The sequence below is a fragment of the Lagenorhynchus albirostris genome, chromosome 16, assembly GCF_949774975.1.
Source record: "Lagenorhynchus albirostris chromosome 16, mLagAlb1.1, whole genome shotgun sequence".
Classification (NCBI taxonomy): Eukaryota; Metazoa; Chordata; class Mammalia; order Artiodactyla; family Delphinidae; genus Lagenorhynchus; species Lagenorhynchus albirostris.
Window position 1 is genome coordinate 13,001,825 of NC_083110.1, and position 17,821 is coordinate 13,019,645.

Below are 17,821 nucleotides of genomic sequence, written 5' to 3' on the forward strand. Positions count from 1 at the left end.
ATTTGTAGCTGTAATTAGCATTAGCAAATTGACTTCAAGGGATTAAACGGATTTACAAGATCCCCAGCAACTTTGGGTGTGTTGTGAAACTTTTGATTTTTGCCGATTTGTTCGCTTTAAAACAGTATTTCATTATAGTTTTAATTTGCATTTCTCAACATTCTCTGAACGATGTGTGTCGTTCCATAGGTGAAAAGCCATTTGTAATTCGTATCTAATTCTTGGGAATATATGGGTGTTTCTGGATTTTTCTTTCTGTTCCACTGATCCGTCTATTCACTCACCATATCACATTTGTTTAACTACTAAGTCTTTTTTTTTTGCGGCTGCGCCACGAGGCTTGTAGGGTCCTAGCTCTCCGAGCAGAGATTGAAGCCGAGCCCTCGGCAGTGAGAGCGCAGAGTCCTAACCACTGGACCACGAGGGAATTCCCTAAGTCTTTTTAATATATTTTAAGCCCCAGTGGAAATAGTTCCTTCCCTCTCTCTCCATCATTGCACACCTTTTCAATTTTCTTGGTTCCTCGTTTACTTTTTTATATGAACTTCAGAATCAGTTTGTCTGCTTCTAAAAGAAATCTGATGGTGTTTTCATTAGGACTGAGTTAAATTATAAATTGATTTAAGGAAAAATACTCCTTTTATGATGTTGAATCTTTCTATCTTCCATTTCATATCTTTCCATTTGTTCAAGTCTACTTTTGTGTTCTTAGTGTTTAAAATTTTTCCCCAACGTTTCTTTTTATTTTATTTTTATATATCTTATCCTTTTTGCTAATATTATAATTGGGCTTATTTCTTTGATTTGTCTTCTGTTTGTATGTGTAAAACCTATTACTAACTGTATGTTAATTCTGGACTCCACTACGTTACTATAAAATCTCTTGTTTGAAGTAGATTTTTGCATGATTCTCTTGGATACATACAATCTTTAATACAATACAGTTATATAACCATCTACAAACAGTGGTAGTTTTGCCCCCAACTTTGGATTTTTATGCGTCTATCTAACTTCCTTCTTTTGCCTTTGAGTGGGACAAGCATCCAGAATAACGTTAAATAATAAGAGTACACATCGTTGTCTAGTTCCTAAATTCAATGGGAAAGCCTTCAAGTGTCATGGTGCTGCTTCCGAGGCTGAGATAGATATATTTCACAAAGTTAAGAAAAAATGTTTCTACTTTTGAGTATTATAATAAAGTTTTTTTTTTTGTTTTTTTTTTTGCGGTACGCGGGCCTCTCACTGTTGTGGCCTCTCCCGTTGCGGAGCAACAGGCTCCGGACGTGCAGGCTCAGCGGCCTTGGCTCACGGGCGCAGCCGCTCCACGGCATGTGGGATCTTCCCGGACCGGGGCACGAACCCGTGTTCCCTGCATCGGCAGGCGGACTCTCAACCACTGTGCCACCAGGGAAGCCCTATTATAAAGAATGTTTATTAAACTTTTCTGAAATGCATTTCCAGTGCATAGGGAGACAATTATGATTTGCTCCTTTTAATTTTGAATATAACAAAATCTGTATTTCTACTAGTGAACCATACTTGAATCAGTAGACTAAATCCTCCCTGGTTCATCCCCTACTTGGATTATGTCAGTCTATTTGAGGGAGGGTTAAATTCATAAGTGAGATTTGTCTCTTTTTGTTTTTAATTTTGACTAGGTTTTGGTATCAAAATGATATTTTAAAGGAATTTGAAACATTCATTCTTTCTAAGTTCTGAAACAGTTTACACAGCAATGGATTTGGAGGCCCAGGCCTGAACTTCCTGCCCCCAACAGGGCCTCCCACTTAACCCTCACCTCCTGTCTCTCTTCACCATGCCAGGTTTACAGTCAGGTTCAACAGCCTTCTTTGCGCACAGATTTTTGCCAAACCATCCCCTTGGCTGTAGTTTCAACAGATAATAGGTAAAGAGAGTAAGAATATCATTCATCCGTTCATGCATATCCCTAATTAGATGGTGAGGCATGTGGCTACCTTAAGAGAGTCATAGTTACACCCATCAATTTACCTGAGCCTCAGTGAATCTCTCCATTTTGACATTCAAAGCCCTGGGGAAAAATCACGTCACCACCTGCCACAGGATTTTGTACGAATTAACTTTCAATATTTCATAACTGAAAACTGAAAGATATTACAATTTGTGCACAAAAGCGTGGAGTCTAAAATCCAGTCTCCCAGAACACGATTGTGTTAGCAGGCAGAATACTCTAAACTTCCAAATATCAAAACCCTCTGAAGTGTTCAGATATGCCCCTTCATCAGAAGTTTACTCTCTCCAGTACCTACTCTATTGTAAAAGTAAATAATAAAATTCTGTTCCTCCTAATGACAATGTAGTACTCTGAAATTCCTGTTTAGAATACCTTTTAAAGAAAAGATAGCCTTAATTTCCTAAACTAGATAATATATGGTAGCAATAGCCAAACACCTAATGAGACTAAAAGGCTGTATAAAAACAAATGCATAAGACACTGTCCTTCATTGAAATCTTCAAATTACAGCACTCCAGGAAAAGTACACATTTACAAAGCACAGCACCACGATCATAAATAAAGCCAGTATTTTCTGGAGGGCAGGGGGAAGGCAGTGAAAGGGTGAGGAACATCTCCCTTGCCAGTTTGCAAACTGAAGTAGACAGAAATGCCTTTATACACCAAGTACCTTTGCCTTGCTTTGTTTTGCTTTGCCTCGCCTCGGGTGACATTTCAACACATAGGACAGAAGCCAGAGAAATTCTTCTCACAGTAAATATTTGGGAGAGCAAACCTTTGAAATACAAAGCTTCCATATATATCAACTTAGACTAGAAAGACAAGTTTTTATAAAGGGTTGGCTAAGAGCTTCTGACCTTTAATTGTCACATAGTTTGAGATACTTGTAGCCTGAAGAGAACATGGTGAAAAATACCATTTAGTGATTTCTTGTTTTCTGTCAGGGCAACACATTTCTCCCGTACTTTCCGCTATTCCTTAGATGTTGCCCACCTGCTAGTTCTCTGATATTCTATGTTCTGCAAGGTGATTTCACAAATAGACTAGCCTTTCCTCCCTGCTGTAATGGTACTCAATTTCCTTTGGAGCACGTGGATCTTCCTCATGGGTAGATGGTTGGTGGGACTATTAATCAAGGTTCCTTGATCTTGACCTATGGAGTAGAACCTGATCCAAACAAGGCCAGTAGGACCTCTCTCCCAGGATCCTGAATCTCAAGTGAAATCCTCTAATAAAAGAAAAATATTTGGAGTTTATTGATCCCAGTGGTGGTGCATTAAAGAAACCCTCTGTCAGATCCTACTACCTTTGCTCCCTAGGGATACCCAAGCCTGGTTTCTCCAGCCTTCCATTTCATTCTATGAGCTAACATAGTAAATTATTTTGTTAAGTTAGCTGGTATTTGTTTCTTTTAAGTGCAACAGAATAAACATGTTGTGAGTATGCAGTAATTTCAAGTTGATTATTTTAACCATCCGTACCCTGCTTGATCCTATCTGGGCAAAAGGTTAAGCTTAAGAGTATAGTCTATGACCCCAAATACAGGAAATAGAGATACGCCATACCTTTTTTTCTGAAAATTTCATCTTATTAATCCTCCTCCTTGACAACTTATGATCCAATATGATAAAATGCCTTCCCTGGCATCCTTGTACATAAAAAGTCTAAATTAACTGAAATTTCCACTAAGCCCACTTATCCTAATATTTACAGAAATGCAGTGTTATAAAAATGGAATCTTCATTGAAAAAGCTTTTTGATCACTTTCAATTTAAATTATATTGCACTCAATACCAAAGGAAATCAGAAGGAAGATAAGACATCGCCCTTGCCATCTAGGAGCTTATAACCCCGTTAGGAAGGTAAGATACGCTCACAAGAGAGTATATAGTTACGTGACACAGAGGTGGGTAGATGGTAAACCTTCAGGAGTCAGAGGGAATGAAAGCAATCAGGGCAGGAGCAGGAGTGGAAGCCCTCACAAAGCAGGTTCGTTCTAAAGAATAATGTAGAGACTCATGAAAGGGGGGCTCAGACAAGAGGATCAAGATTAGTATGGGTGTGGAATCAGGAAAAGGCTTATTAGGTTTCGTGTAAAGTGAAGAGGGCAGACCTTACAAGGCTCCCAGAGGAAAATTAGAAATTCCTGAAACTTAACAGTAAAGTGTCTCAAGAAGCCTGTGTTTATAGCCCCAAGATAGGATTCTTTTTACACTTTTTGTAATAAATCCTGGCACTAATAATAACCCATTTATATTATCTAAGTGGTGTGTTTTTTCCCTAAAAAAATAGCAAGATCAGTAAGTACCAGAACATGTTGTTTTATTCCATGAGTATATTCAAAGGTTTGGGAATGTATTCATATGACTGTATAAAAATATGCTTCTAGGAAACACATGCATTGTAGTATATTCTAGTACATCCTTTGAGAATTTGGAATCTTTTAACCTGTGTTAACAAATTCAGCCTCTGCATGACAAGACGTCTTATAAAATTCAAAATTAGAAGCCATTTTGAAAGACAATTTTAACAGCACTGTAATTTAGGGGTAGTTTTGTCACACGACAGAGTCTGATGGGATATCACAAAATTAACTTTAACTTATAATTTAAGTGTATTTCTTATCTTTAACTTAAAAATTAAATGTATTCTGGAGAGCAGCCAAGATGACAGAGTAGAAAGACCCTGAGCTCACCTCCTCTCATGAGCACACCAATATCACAACTATCTGCAGAACAGCTGTCGATGAAAATGACTGGAACCTATCAGAAAAGATCTTCTACTGAAACCGAGCAGGACCCTGTGGGGCTCCTGGGCACGGACCCTTTCTCTCCCCCATTCCTTGTAGGGAATGACCTCCATGACCTTCCCTGAGCCCCAAAGGGCAGGTTCAAACAGTCGCTAATCAGGAGGAAGGGAGGGGATGCAGAGACGAAGGAGGAGCAGCTAAGAAACAACAGTGCAGCCTTGGGGCAGGGTCCTGTTCAGCCTGAAGGGATACACATAACAATATCTTTGAGCAATTTATAGAACTAAAGCCCCCAACAAATGGAAGATGTCAGCATTCTTCATTCCAGAGAAGACCACCTGGGACCAGATTAAAGGAACCAGAGAAGCTCATTAAAAGATTACCTGAATAGTGTGCTGTCAAAGTGTGCTTTAGCTCATCTGGATATACCCACAATGTTAAATAATGTCTAAACATTAATCATTAAAATGTTTTTGATTAAAAAAAAAAAAAAGATTACCTGAGACCAGATTAAAGGAGTGCAGGCCCTGTACACATCCTAGTCTTATCAGCAACCCCACCCTTGAACCCTTGCTATAAAACTCCTCACCAAATCTCCCTGGGTTGGGACACACAGTTTTCGAGGGTGGGACGCTACTGTGTCCCCTTTTGCCTGGCAAAGCAATAAAGCTATTCTTTCCTACTTCACCCAAAACCCTGTCTCTGAGATTCGATCTGACACTGGTGCACAGAGGTCGAGCTTTCAGAATCACTACAACTAAAGACATAAAGAAAGAACCACAGTGACACGGGTAGGAGGGGCAGACTTGTGATGTAATCAAATCCCATACCTCCAGGTGGGTGACCCACAAACTGGAGAATAACTGTACTGCAGAGGCTCTCCCACAGGAGTGAGGTTCTGAGCCCCACATCGGGCTCCCTACCCGAGGGTTCTGCACTGGGAAGATGAGCCCCCAGAGCATTTGGCTTTGAAGGCCACCAGGGTTTAATTTTGGCAGCCCCACAGGACTAGCAGAGATAAAGACTTCACCCTTAAAGGGTGAACACAGACTCTCACAGGCACTGGGACAGGGAAAAAGCGGAAATTTGATAAGAGCCTGGGCCAGGCCTAACCAGCTAGTCTTGAAGGGTAAATAGGCATGCACCCAACATACGAGCACCTCAATATATAAGGCAAATGTTAACAGACATAAAAGGAGAAATCAACCATGACACAATACTAGGGGATTTTAACACCCCACTTACACCAATGGACAGATCATCCAGACAGAAAATCAGTAAGAAAACACAGGCCTTAAATAACACTTTAGACCAAATGGACTTAATTCATATATAGAGAGAGCATTCCATCTGAAAGCATTAGAATATATATTCTTTTCAAGTGCACATGGAACATTCTCCAAGATAAATCACATGTTAGGCCACAAAACAATTCTTGGTAAATTTATGAAAACTGAAATCATATAAAGCATCTTTTCCAACCACAACACTTTGAGGCTAGAAATCAACTACAAGAAAAAAACTGCAAAACACATAAACATATGTTGGCTAAACAACATGGTACTGGGCTTCCCTGGTGGCGCAGTGGTTGGGAGTCCGCCTGCCGATGCAGGGGACGCGGGTTCGTGCCCCGGTCCGGGAGGATCCCGCGTGCCGCGGAGCGGCTGGGCCTGTGAGCCATGGTTACTGAGCCTGCGCGTCCGGAGCCTGTGCTCCGCAACGGGAGAGGCCACAACAGTGAGAGGCCCGCATACCGAAAAAAAAAAAAACAAAAAAAAAAAAACAAAAACAAAAAAAAACAACATGGTACTAAACAGCTAATGGATCACTGAAGAAATCAAAGAGGAAATTTTAAAATACCTAGAGACAAATGAAAACAAAAACGCAATGATCCAAAACCTATGACACAGAAAAAGCAGTTTTAAGAGGGAAGTTTATAGCAATACAAGCTTACCGCAGGAAACAAGAAAAATTACAAATAAACAACCTAAACTTATACCTAAAGGAATTGAAGAAAGAAGAACAAACAAAACCCAAAGTTAGTGGAAGGAAATAAATCATAAAGATCAGAGCAGAGACAAATGAAATAGACATTTAAAAAACAATAGAAAATATCATAAAATGATACTAAAATCTGGTTCTTTGAAAAAATAAACAACAAAAACAAATATATACATTATGATGGTAATTCCCTGGTGATCCAGTGATTAGCATTCCACCCTTCCACTGAAGGGGGCATGGGATCGATCCCTGGATGGGGAACTAAGATCCCGCATGCCACGTGGCATGGCCAAGAAAAAATAAAATAAAATTAAAAATTAAGTAAACAAAATTGATAAACCTTTAGCAGACTCATCAAGAAAAAGAGGGCGAGTGCTCAAATCAATGAAATTAGAAACAAAAAGGAGAAGTTACAACCAACACCACAGAAATACAAAGGATCATAAGAGACTACTATGAACAACTCTATGCCAATAAAATGGAGAACCTAGAAGAAATGACAAATTCTTAGAAAGGTACAATCTCCCAAGACTGAACCAGGAAGAAACAGAAAATATGAACAGACCAATTACCAGTAATGAAACTGAAGCAGTAATTTAGTGCTCACTTCAGCAGCACATATACTAAAATTGAAGCAGTAATTTAAAAACTCCCAGCAGGGCTTCCCTGGTGGTGCAGTGGTTGAGAGTCCGCCTGCCGATGCAGGGGATACGGGTTCGTGCCCCTGTCTGGGGGGATCCCGCCTGCGGTGGAGCGGCTGGGCTCGTGGGCCATGGCCGCTGGGCCTGCACGTCTGGAGCCTATGCTCCGCGGCGGGAGAAGCCACAGCGGTGGGAGGCCCGCGTACCGCAAAAAGAAAAAAAAAAAAAAACTCCCAGCAAACCAAAGTCCAGGACCAAACGGCCTCACAGGTGAATTCTACCAAACACTTAAAGAAGAGTTAACACCTATCCTTCTGAAACTATTCCAAAAAACTGCAGAGGAAGGAACACTTCAGAACTCATTCTATGAGGCCAGCACCACCCTGATACCAAAACCAGACAAAAATATCACAAAAACAGAAAATTACAGGCCACTATCACTGATGAACACAGATGCAAAAATCCTCAACAAAATACTTGCAAACCCAATCCAACAATACATTAAAAGGATCATACGCCATGATTAAGTGGGATTTATCCCAGGGATGCAAAGATTTTTCAATATCTGCAAATCAGTTAAAGTGGTACACCACATTAAAAAATACAAGAATAAAAACAATATGATCATCTCAGTATATGCAGAAAAAGCTTTTGATAAAATTCAACATCCATTTTATGATAAAAACTCTCCATAAAGCCAGTACAGAGGGAACATACCTCAACATAATAAAGGCCATACATGACAAACCCACAGCTAAAATGATACTCAATGGTGAAAAGCTGAAAGCATTTCCTCTAAGATCAGAAACAAGACAAGGATGCCCACTCTTACCACTTTTATTCAGCATAGTTTTGGAAGTCCTAGCCACAGCAATCAGAGAAGAAAAATAAATAAAAAGAATCCAAATTGGAAAGGAATAAGCAAAACTGTCACTACTTGCAGATGGCATGATACTATATACAGAAGATCCTAAAGAAGCCACTAGACTAGAGCTCATCAATGAATTCAGTAAACTTGCAAGATACAAAACTAATATACAGAAATCTGCAGCATTTCCGTACAGTAACATAGAAATATCAGAAAGAGAAATTAAGGAAATAATCCCACTTACTATTGCATCAAAAAGAATAAAATACCTAGGAATAAATCTACCTCAGGAGGTAAAAGACCTGTGCTCTGAAAACTATAAGATGCTGATGAAAGAAATTGAAGACAACACAAATAAATGGAAAGATATACCATGCTCTGGGATTGGAAGAATCAGTATTGTTAAAATGACCATACTACCCAAAGCAATCTACAGATTCAGTACAATCCCTATCAAAATACCCATGGCATTTTCCACAGAACTAGAACAAATAATTTTAAAATTTGTATGAAAATACAAAAGACCCCAAAGAGCTAAAAACAATCTTGAGAAAGAAGAACAGAGCTGGAGGAATCAAATTCCTTGACTTCAGACTATACTACAAAGCTACAGTAATGAAAACAGTATGGTACTGGCACAAAAATAGACACATATATCAAAGGAACATGATAGAAAGCCCCAAAATAAACCCATATACTTATTGTCAATTAACCTACAACAAAGGAGGCAAAAATGGAGAAAAGATGGTTTCTTCAATAAGCAGTGCTGGGAAAACTGGACAGCTACATGGAAAAGGATAAAATTAGGACATTCTCTAACACCATATACAAAAATAAACTCAAAATGGATTAAAGGCCTAAAGCTAAGACTGGATACTATAAAACTCCTATAGGAAAACAAAGGCAGAACACTCTTTGACATACATTGCAGCAATGTTTTGGATCCGTTTCCTAAAGTCAAGGAAATAAAAGCAAAACTAAATAAATGGAACCTAATTAAATTTAAAAGCTTTTGAACAGCAAGGACTCTCCTGGTGGCACAGTGGTTAAGAATCCACCTGCCAATGCAGGGAACACAGGTCCAAGCCCTGGACCGGGAAGATCCCACATGCCGCAGAGCAATGAAGCCCATGCGCCACAACTATTGAGCCTGTGCTCTAGAGCCCTGAGCCACAACTACTGAAGCCCATGAGCCCACAGCCTGTGCTCCACAACAAGAGAAGCCACCACGAGAAGCCTGCGCACCACAACAAAGAGCAGCCCCCACTCATTGCAACCAGAGAAAGCCCGTGCGCAGCAACAGAGACCCAACACAGCCAAAAATAAATAAAGTTATTTAAAAATAAATAAATAAATAAATAGGGGCTTCCCTGGTGGCGCAGTGGTTGAGAGTCCGCCTGCCGATGCAGGGGACGCGGGTTCGTGCCCCGGTCCGGGAAGATCCCACGTGCCGCAGAGCGGCTGGGCCCGTGAGCCATGGCCGCTGAGCCTGCGTGTCCGGAGCCTGTGCTCCGCAACGGGAGAGGCCACAGCAGTGAGAGCCCCACTTACCGCAAAAATAAATAAATAAATAAATAAATAAATAAATAAATAAATAAATAAAAGCTTTTGCACAGCAAAGGAAACAATAAACAAAATGAAAAGACGACCTACTGAATGGGAGAAGATATTTGCAAATGATATGACTGACAAGGGATTACTATCCAACATATATAAACAGCTCATACAACTCAACACCAAAAATACAAAACAACCTGATATAAATATGGGCAGGGGCTTCCCTGGTGGCGCAGTGGTTGAGACTCCGCCTGCCGATGCAGGGGACGCGGGTTCGTGCCCCGGTCCGGGAAGATCCCACATGCCGCGGAGCGGCTGGGCCCGTGAGCCATGGCTGCTGAGCCTGCGCGTCCAGAGCCTGTGCTCCGCAAGGGGAGAGGCCACAACAGTGAGAGGCCCACATACCACAAAAAAAAAAAAAGAAAAAATGGGCAGGGGCTTCCCTGGTGGCACAGTGGTTGAGAATCTGCCTGCCAATGCAGGGGACACGGGTTCAAGCCCTGGCCTGGGAAGATCCCACATGCCGTGGAGCAACTAGGCCCGTGAGCCACAACTACCGAGCCTGCGCGTCTGGAGCTTGTGCTTCGCAACAAGAGAGGCCGTGACAGTGAGACGCCCGTGCACTGTGATGGAGAGTGGCCCCCACTCGCCGCAACTAGAGAAAGCCCACGCACAGAAACGAAGACCCAACACAGCCAAAATAAATAAATTAATTAATTAATTAAAATGGGCAGAAGAACTGAACAGACATTCTTCCAAAGAGGAAATACAGATGGCCAACAGGCATATGAAAAGGTGCTCAACATCGCTAATATCTTTCACCGGCCATGGCTCACGGGCCCAGCCGCTCCGCGGCATGTGGGATCTTCCCGGACTGGGGCACGAACCCGTGTCCCCTGCATCGGCAGGCGGACTCTCAACCACTGCGCCACCAGGGAAGCCCAACATCGCTAATATCAAGGAAATGCAGATCAAAACCACAATGAGATATCACCTCATACCTTTCAGAATGGCTATCATCAAAAAGAACATAAATAACAATGTTGGTGAGGATGTGGAGAAAAGGGAACCGTCATACACTGTTGGTGGAAATGTAAGTTGGTGCAGCCAGTGTGGAAAACAGTATGGATGTTTCTCAAAGAAATAAAAATAAAACTACCATATGACCCAGCAGTTCCAATCTTGGGTATATATCCCCCCCAAAACAAAAACACTAATGGAAAAGATACATGCACCCCAATGTTCATAGCAGCATTATTTATAATTGCCAAGGTAGGAAAGCAACCTAATTAAGGGTCCATCAACAGATGAATGAATAAAGAAGGTGTGGTATGTGTATACAATGGAATACTATTCAGCCATAAGAAAGAATGAAATTTTGCCATTTGCAGCAACATGAATAGACTTGGAGGGCATTAGGCTAAGTGAAATAAGTCAGACAGAAAAAGACAAATACTGTATGATACCACTCATTTGTGGACTCTAAAAAATATAACTAGTGAATACAACAAAAAAGCAGCACACTCACAGATACAGAGAACAAACTAGTGGTTACCAGTGGCGAGGAGGGGAGCAATACAGGGGTAGGGGAGTGGGAGGTACACACTACTGGGTGTAAGATAGGCTCAAGAATGTATTGCAGAACAGGGGTAATACAGCCAATATTTTGTAATAACTGTAAATGGGAAGTAACCTTTAAAAATTGTATAAAAATTTTAAAATTTTTAAAAAATAAAATCCCTAACGAAGTAAAAAAAATATTGATCTTTTTTAAAAAATTAAATATATTCCACATATTATAAACCTCCCGTGGACAAGAAAGGAGAACATGAAGTAAAACAAACCATAATAAAATGTCATTATTCAACAAAGTTCTATTATCATTAGTATAAAGGATAGCATGTCTCTTAAAGTTAGAATTTGTTTTGTTAAAGGGAAAGAAGAGTTAGGTAAATTCCAAGACATTTCCTTCAGAAAATGAAAAGGACTGTTGAAAGTCTACTTTTCACTCATGGTAAAATTTTAAGCTCCAATGTCTAGTACGGCATTCAGTTCGGTTCAAATGATGCCAAGTCTTTGTTATTTCCCTAACTCTACACTGGCTGAAAATTTCTATTCTCCCAGATATAAGATGTCGGAATTGCGTATTCGACATTTATGAACATTTAATGTTGACAGAGAAGCTTCCTGTCCCTGAAATGTATGCAAATGTTCTGTACTATTTTTTGCCAAATACAGAGTGATTTACAACTGTCTGATCTTATTTTCAGTTAATAGCTGCGTCTTGCCTTTGTTCCCCCCATAATTATTTTTCTCTAAAAACTTCTTTCTGAATGTTACCTTTAAATATCTCATTAAAGAGTCCCAGATATATTTTCTACTTGAATTACGGAAGTAGGTAAAAACAGCAAATTTTTATTTGAATCTTAAACACTACCAAATTATCTGGTGCTGAATTGTCACTTTAATTGAGAGCCTAGGATCATGGACTACATCCTGGGAAAAAAATGGTTGATTCTGAGTTGATTTTGTCTTGATCTAGGCATCTGTGAGGAGTGTCAAAAGCCTGAATCATCCTGAGTTTCATGACCTTCCTTCAGTTACATTAATGCCACTTTTATTATGTGGGAAGCTCTAAACCATAGGCCAGGAGGTGGAGAATAGAAACGTTTCCATGCTGCTGGTGGGGATGAAAAGGCTGCCTCCACTTTGGAAAACAGTTTGAGGAGTGGGCATGGGGAATGACTGCTAGAGGGACAAGGTTTCTTTGGGGTGATAAAAATATTTTACAATCATTTTTAAATGTTTTAAAAGTAGATTGTGGGGCTTCCCTGGTGGCACAGTGGTTGAGAGTCCGCCTGCCGATGCAGGGGACACGGGTTTGTGCCCCGGTCCGGGAAGATCCCACATGTCACGGAGCAGCTAAGCCTGTGAGCCATGGCTGCTGAGCCTGCGCGTCCGGAGCCTGTGCTCTGCAACAGGAGAGGCCACAACAGTGAGAGGCCCGCGTACCGCAAAAAAAAAGTAGATTGTGGTACAGTTTGCACAACTCTTGAATAAAATCCACTCAACAGCACACAGTAAGTGGGGGCATTTTATCATATGTGAATTTTATCTCGATAAAGCTGTCAAAAGAAAACACATTCAAAAGCTCCTAGAGGGGCTTCCCTGGCGGTCCAGTGGTTAAGACCCTGCACTCCCGATGCAGGGGGCCCAGGTTCCATCCCTGGTTAGGGAACTAGATCCTGCATGCCGCAACTAAAGATCCTGCATGCCGCAATGAAGACCCAGTGCAATCAAATAAATAAATAAATATTAAAAATATTTTTTAAATATTAAAAAAATTTTTTTTTAGAAAACCACAAAAGTGCCTAGAAATTATGTTTCAGTTCTGACTCCAGTACAGGTAACAAGTTTCTGCTCAAACTAAAGAGCAGACCTGCTCAGCCAGAACTGTTCTAGTGTTAGTATTGCTCTTCCCCTATTGTGCCTTTTGCCCATCCAACCATGCATCATTTATTCTTCACCACCACAGTTTGGGAAAAAGGTATTCTGGGAATTGAGAGGAACAATTATTTGGGAATTCTAACAAAAATGTAGGTAAACAAATCATTCTTTGGGTGTTGTAATAAAAATGAAGGTAAGCAAATAATTCTTTGTGAATTCTATTAAAATATAAACAAACATACACTAATACATACTAAAGCTCATAGTTGAACATAAATTAATTAAATTTCATTTACTGGGAGACAGTATAAGCAAGGTAGTTAAGAGGTATAGCATATATCACCTATATGTGGAATCTAAAAAAAGAAGTGATACAAATGAACTTATATACAAAACAGACTTATTACCAAAAAAAAAGATGTATAAATAATGATGTGTAAGATGTATAATGTATAAGATGTATAATGATGTATAAATAATGAGTCCTCTTTTTATCACAGCTATTATTCCACTTCTACTTTCACTTTCCTATTTCTTAAGCACTTCCATTCTACCATGTGTCTGAGGGTTGAAAAGTGCAGCATCTGCAGTTATCAGTAGCAAAAGTGTCAACACTGTTATGACTGATTTTTGATAATATATGAGTAATATAAAGCTTTAAAATAATATATAAATTCCCTCTGGGTCAAAAAACGTAAACTTTCAAGTGAACCTATATGTTGATTCATATATTAGAGAACAAAGTCACATTAGCACATTAGTCCTTCAAAAGTTATAGTCACTGGATCAATTTTGTCACTTTCCAATGACATTTCATAATCAGTGCAGTTTATGATTTCTCCTCTAAAGTAAAACAATTTTAGTTATATATCAATATTTTTTTATTATTTTATTTATTTTGGGCTGTGTCAGGTCTTAGTTGAGACACTAGGGATCTTTCTTGCGGCATGCGGGATCTTTCATTGCGGCACGTGGGCTCTTTGTTGCGGCATACGGGTTTCTCTCTAGTTGTGGTGTGCAGGCTCCAGAGTGCATGGGCTCAGTAGTTGCGGCACGTGGGCTTAGTTGCCCAGCAGCATGTGGGATCTTAGTTCCCCGACCAGGGATCGAACCTGTGTCCCCTGAAATGGAAGGTGGATTCTTTACCACTGGACCACCAGGAAAGTCCCCAGTGTTATTTTTTAAAGGAAAAGAAAGAGAACCCACCCTATTGTCCTTCTAAATTAACTACTAAAACTCTTTGTAAAATCATATTGTTATCCTTATTTTATATATACACATGCACATATATATTTCTATATCTACAATTCTATAAGCATTTTCTACAATATTAAATAGCTATAAAAGAGAATGAACTCCAAATAATAATTTTAGTACAACTGTAAATCCCACTGTGGTGACCTAATCAGATTGTCTCAGAAGTCAAGAAAGGACTAAGCCACTTCAGACTCCTGGCATATTAAATAGCGTAGGGAAAAAAAAGCCTAAATGAGGGTATAAAAATCAAGATATCTGTTTAATTTAATTTAAAAATTAATGCTATCAGGGACTTCCGTGATGGTCCAGTGGTTAAGACTCCATGCTTCCACTGCAGGGGCACACGTTTGATTCCCGGTCAGAGAATTAAGATCCCACATGCTATGAGGCGTGGCCAAAAAAAATTAATGCTATCAGCCAAAGAAGTAGAAACAACCCAAGTATCCAACAACTGATAAATGGATAAATAAAATGTGGTATATCTACACATGGAATATTTTTTTCCTTTATTATAAACTATATTTACCTTTTGGTCTCCAAGTTAACTGAGGTGGTAGGTAGTTTTATTTTTTGTATTTTTTAATTTTTTAAAATTTATTTTATTGAAGTAAAGTTGATTTACAATGTTGTGTTAGTTTCTGGTACACAGCAAAGTGATTCACTTACATATATATATATATATATTCTTTTTTATACTCTTTTCCATTATGGTTTATTATAGGATATTGAATATAATTCCCTGTGCTATAAAATAGGACCTTGTTGTTTACCCAGTCTATATGTAATAGTTAGCATCTGCTCATCCCAAACTCCCACTCCATCCCTCCCCCACCCCATCTCCCCCTTGGCAACCACAAGTCTGTTCTCTATGTCTGTGAGTCTGTTTCTGTACACAATGGAATACTGTTCAGCAATAAAAAGGAATGAAGTACTGACACATGCTACAACATGGATGAACCTTAAAAACACTATGCTAAGTGAAAGCAGCCAATCACAGAAGACTACATATTGTATGGTTCCCATTTATATGACACTTCCAGAATAGGCAAGTCTACAGAAACAGAAAGTAGAATAGCAGCTGCCTAGGGCTAGGAGGGTTGGGAGAAAATGAGAAGTGAATGCTGAGGGGTAGGAGGTTTCTTTTGGGGATGATGAAAATGTTTTAGAATTGATGATGGCTGCACAGGTCTGTGAATATACTAAAAATCATCAAATTGTACACTTTAAATAGATGAATTATAAGGTTTGTGAATTATATTTTAATAAAGTTGTCATTTAAAAATTAATGCAAACCCCAACTGAATACGTTTGTCAAAATTCATCATATTGTACACATAACCACTGGATTTTATTGTATGTAAATTATACCTCAATGAAGCTGATTTTATAAAGAAAAATAATTAATGTTATGAACACACACACAGTTCCAGTGACCGTATATATGGCCTGATTTGGAGATAAGATCAACAATATGTGTTTGAGGCCTTTCATAAATGTAAGACCCCTCCCCAAGGCCAATGGCGGGCCTCCCCACCGATGTCCACACACCTCCCAACACACACACCCAGATTTTTGTTTCTTTTTGGCCTGACAGTTTCCTTAATGACCCCTCCAGTTCATGATTCTTTCATGTAACTTAACTAATGCAGACACGGTCACCTCCCAAGTTAGCTCATCATCACACCCAGATTTTTAACCCAGAAACAGGTTTAAACAAGGGCAATAAAATCAGATTATGTTTTGCTTATTCTGTTGTATTGTATCTCCTCAAAGAAAGCAGTAACAGAGCTTCTGTTTAAGTGCAGGAACAACTACACATCGTAAAAGAATCTAAGCAATGAAAATAAAACATAAATTCCAGGTTTCTGAAGAAAACGTCAGGGATCTTTGGCTGCTTTGTGTACATACAGAAGGACGTATAGAAAATGATATGGAGGGCTTCCCTGGTGGCACAGTGGTTAATAATCCGTCTGCCAATGCAGGAGACATGGGTTCGAGCCCTTGTCTGGGAATATCCCACTTGCGGCGGAACAACTGAGCCCATGCACCGCAACTACTGAGCGCGCGCTCTAGAGCCCACGTGCCACAACTACTGAAGCCCGTGCACCTAGAGCCCATGCTCTGCAACAAGAGAAGCCACCGCAATGAGAAGCCCGTGTACTGCAACAAAGAGTAGCCCCCGCTCGCCGCAACTAGAGAAAAGCCCGCGCACAGCAACGGAGAAAGAAAGAAGGAAAGAAAATGATATGGAGCAAGTTAACAACAGTTTCAATTGCTTGATAGTTTCCCTTTATTCCTCTTAGTTTCACCATAAAGACAGGGTAAAGAGGAAGAGAAGTTTTTCTAGTACCTGGTTCCACAGAGGTAGGAACTGAGTAATGGTTAAGATCATGAGCTTTGTTATTACATGTATATCTGGGTTCTGATCCAGTCGGCACTACTTACCATGTGCTTTTGAGCCAATTACTTAATGTTTCTGTGCCTCAGCCTTCCCATCTGTGAAGTGGGATAATAGTTTAAAGTGCAAAGCTCGTTTATATGTGGAATCTTAAAAAGGGTACAAATGAACTTATCTACAAAACAGAAAGAGTCACAGATGTAGAAAACAAACTTATAGCTCCCAAGGGGCAAGGGAGGGGGGAGGGATAAATTGGGAGATTGGGATTGACATATACACACTACTATATATAAAATAGATAACTAATGATGACCTACTGTATAGCATAGGGAACTCTACTCAATACTCTACAATGGCCTATATGGGAAAAGAATCTAAAAAAGAATGAATATATGTATATGTATAACTGATTCACTTTGCTATACAGCAGAAACTAACACAACACTATAAATCAACTATACTCCAAAAAAATTTTTTTTAATTAAAAAAATAAAGTGCAAAGCTCAGTGCCTAGCACATAGCACTTTATTAAACATTACCTCTGATTTGGTAACTATAAGGGATTTCTAGGGACCTGATAGCCATTTTCTAAGAAGTAGCTCCTGGTTACTTAAACCAGAGCTCGACAGCAACTAGTTACTGAATCATTTATCAATCTAGGGCTTCTAAGACTTTTTGATCTTTAGTTATTTCTTAATACTTAGAACGTTTAAACCAAGATCTGGATATTGGCAGACTGTAATTTGGAATGATTCAAAACTGGGGTTTACTACTAGGATTTTGGTTTCAAGTTTAGGAATCTCAGAATGTGCATTTTTAAAAAGGTCACCCTATGGGGAATTCCCTGGCGATCCAGTGGTTAGGACTCGACGCTTTCACTGCTGTGGCCCCAAGTTCGATCCCTGCTCAG

The 17,821-nt window shown here is 39.7% G+C and overlaps 1 protein-coding gene across 2 annotated transcripts in view; it reads right to left on the reverse strand.

Annotated features, from left to right (window-relative positions):
- The window catches only part of SLC16A9 (solute carrier family 16 member 9), a 68,724-nt gene that overhangs the window by 39,665 nt on the left and 11,238 nt on the right, over positions 1–17,821 (reverse strand). Inside the window, exon 1 of one of the 2 annotated variants that reach the window (XM_060125749.1) lies at positions 285–312. The exons of the other annotated variant lie outside the window; for it this stretch is intronic. The gene's annotated coding sequence lies outside the window, so the exon portion shown is untranslated. Of the gene's footprint in view, positions 1–284; positions 313–17,821 lie in introns of those variants that run through there. 2 annotated transcript variants of the gene reach the window in all.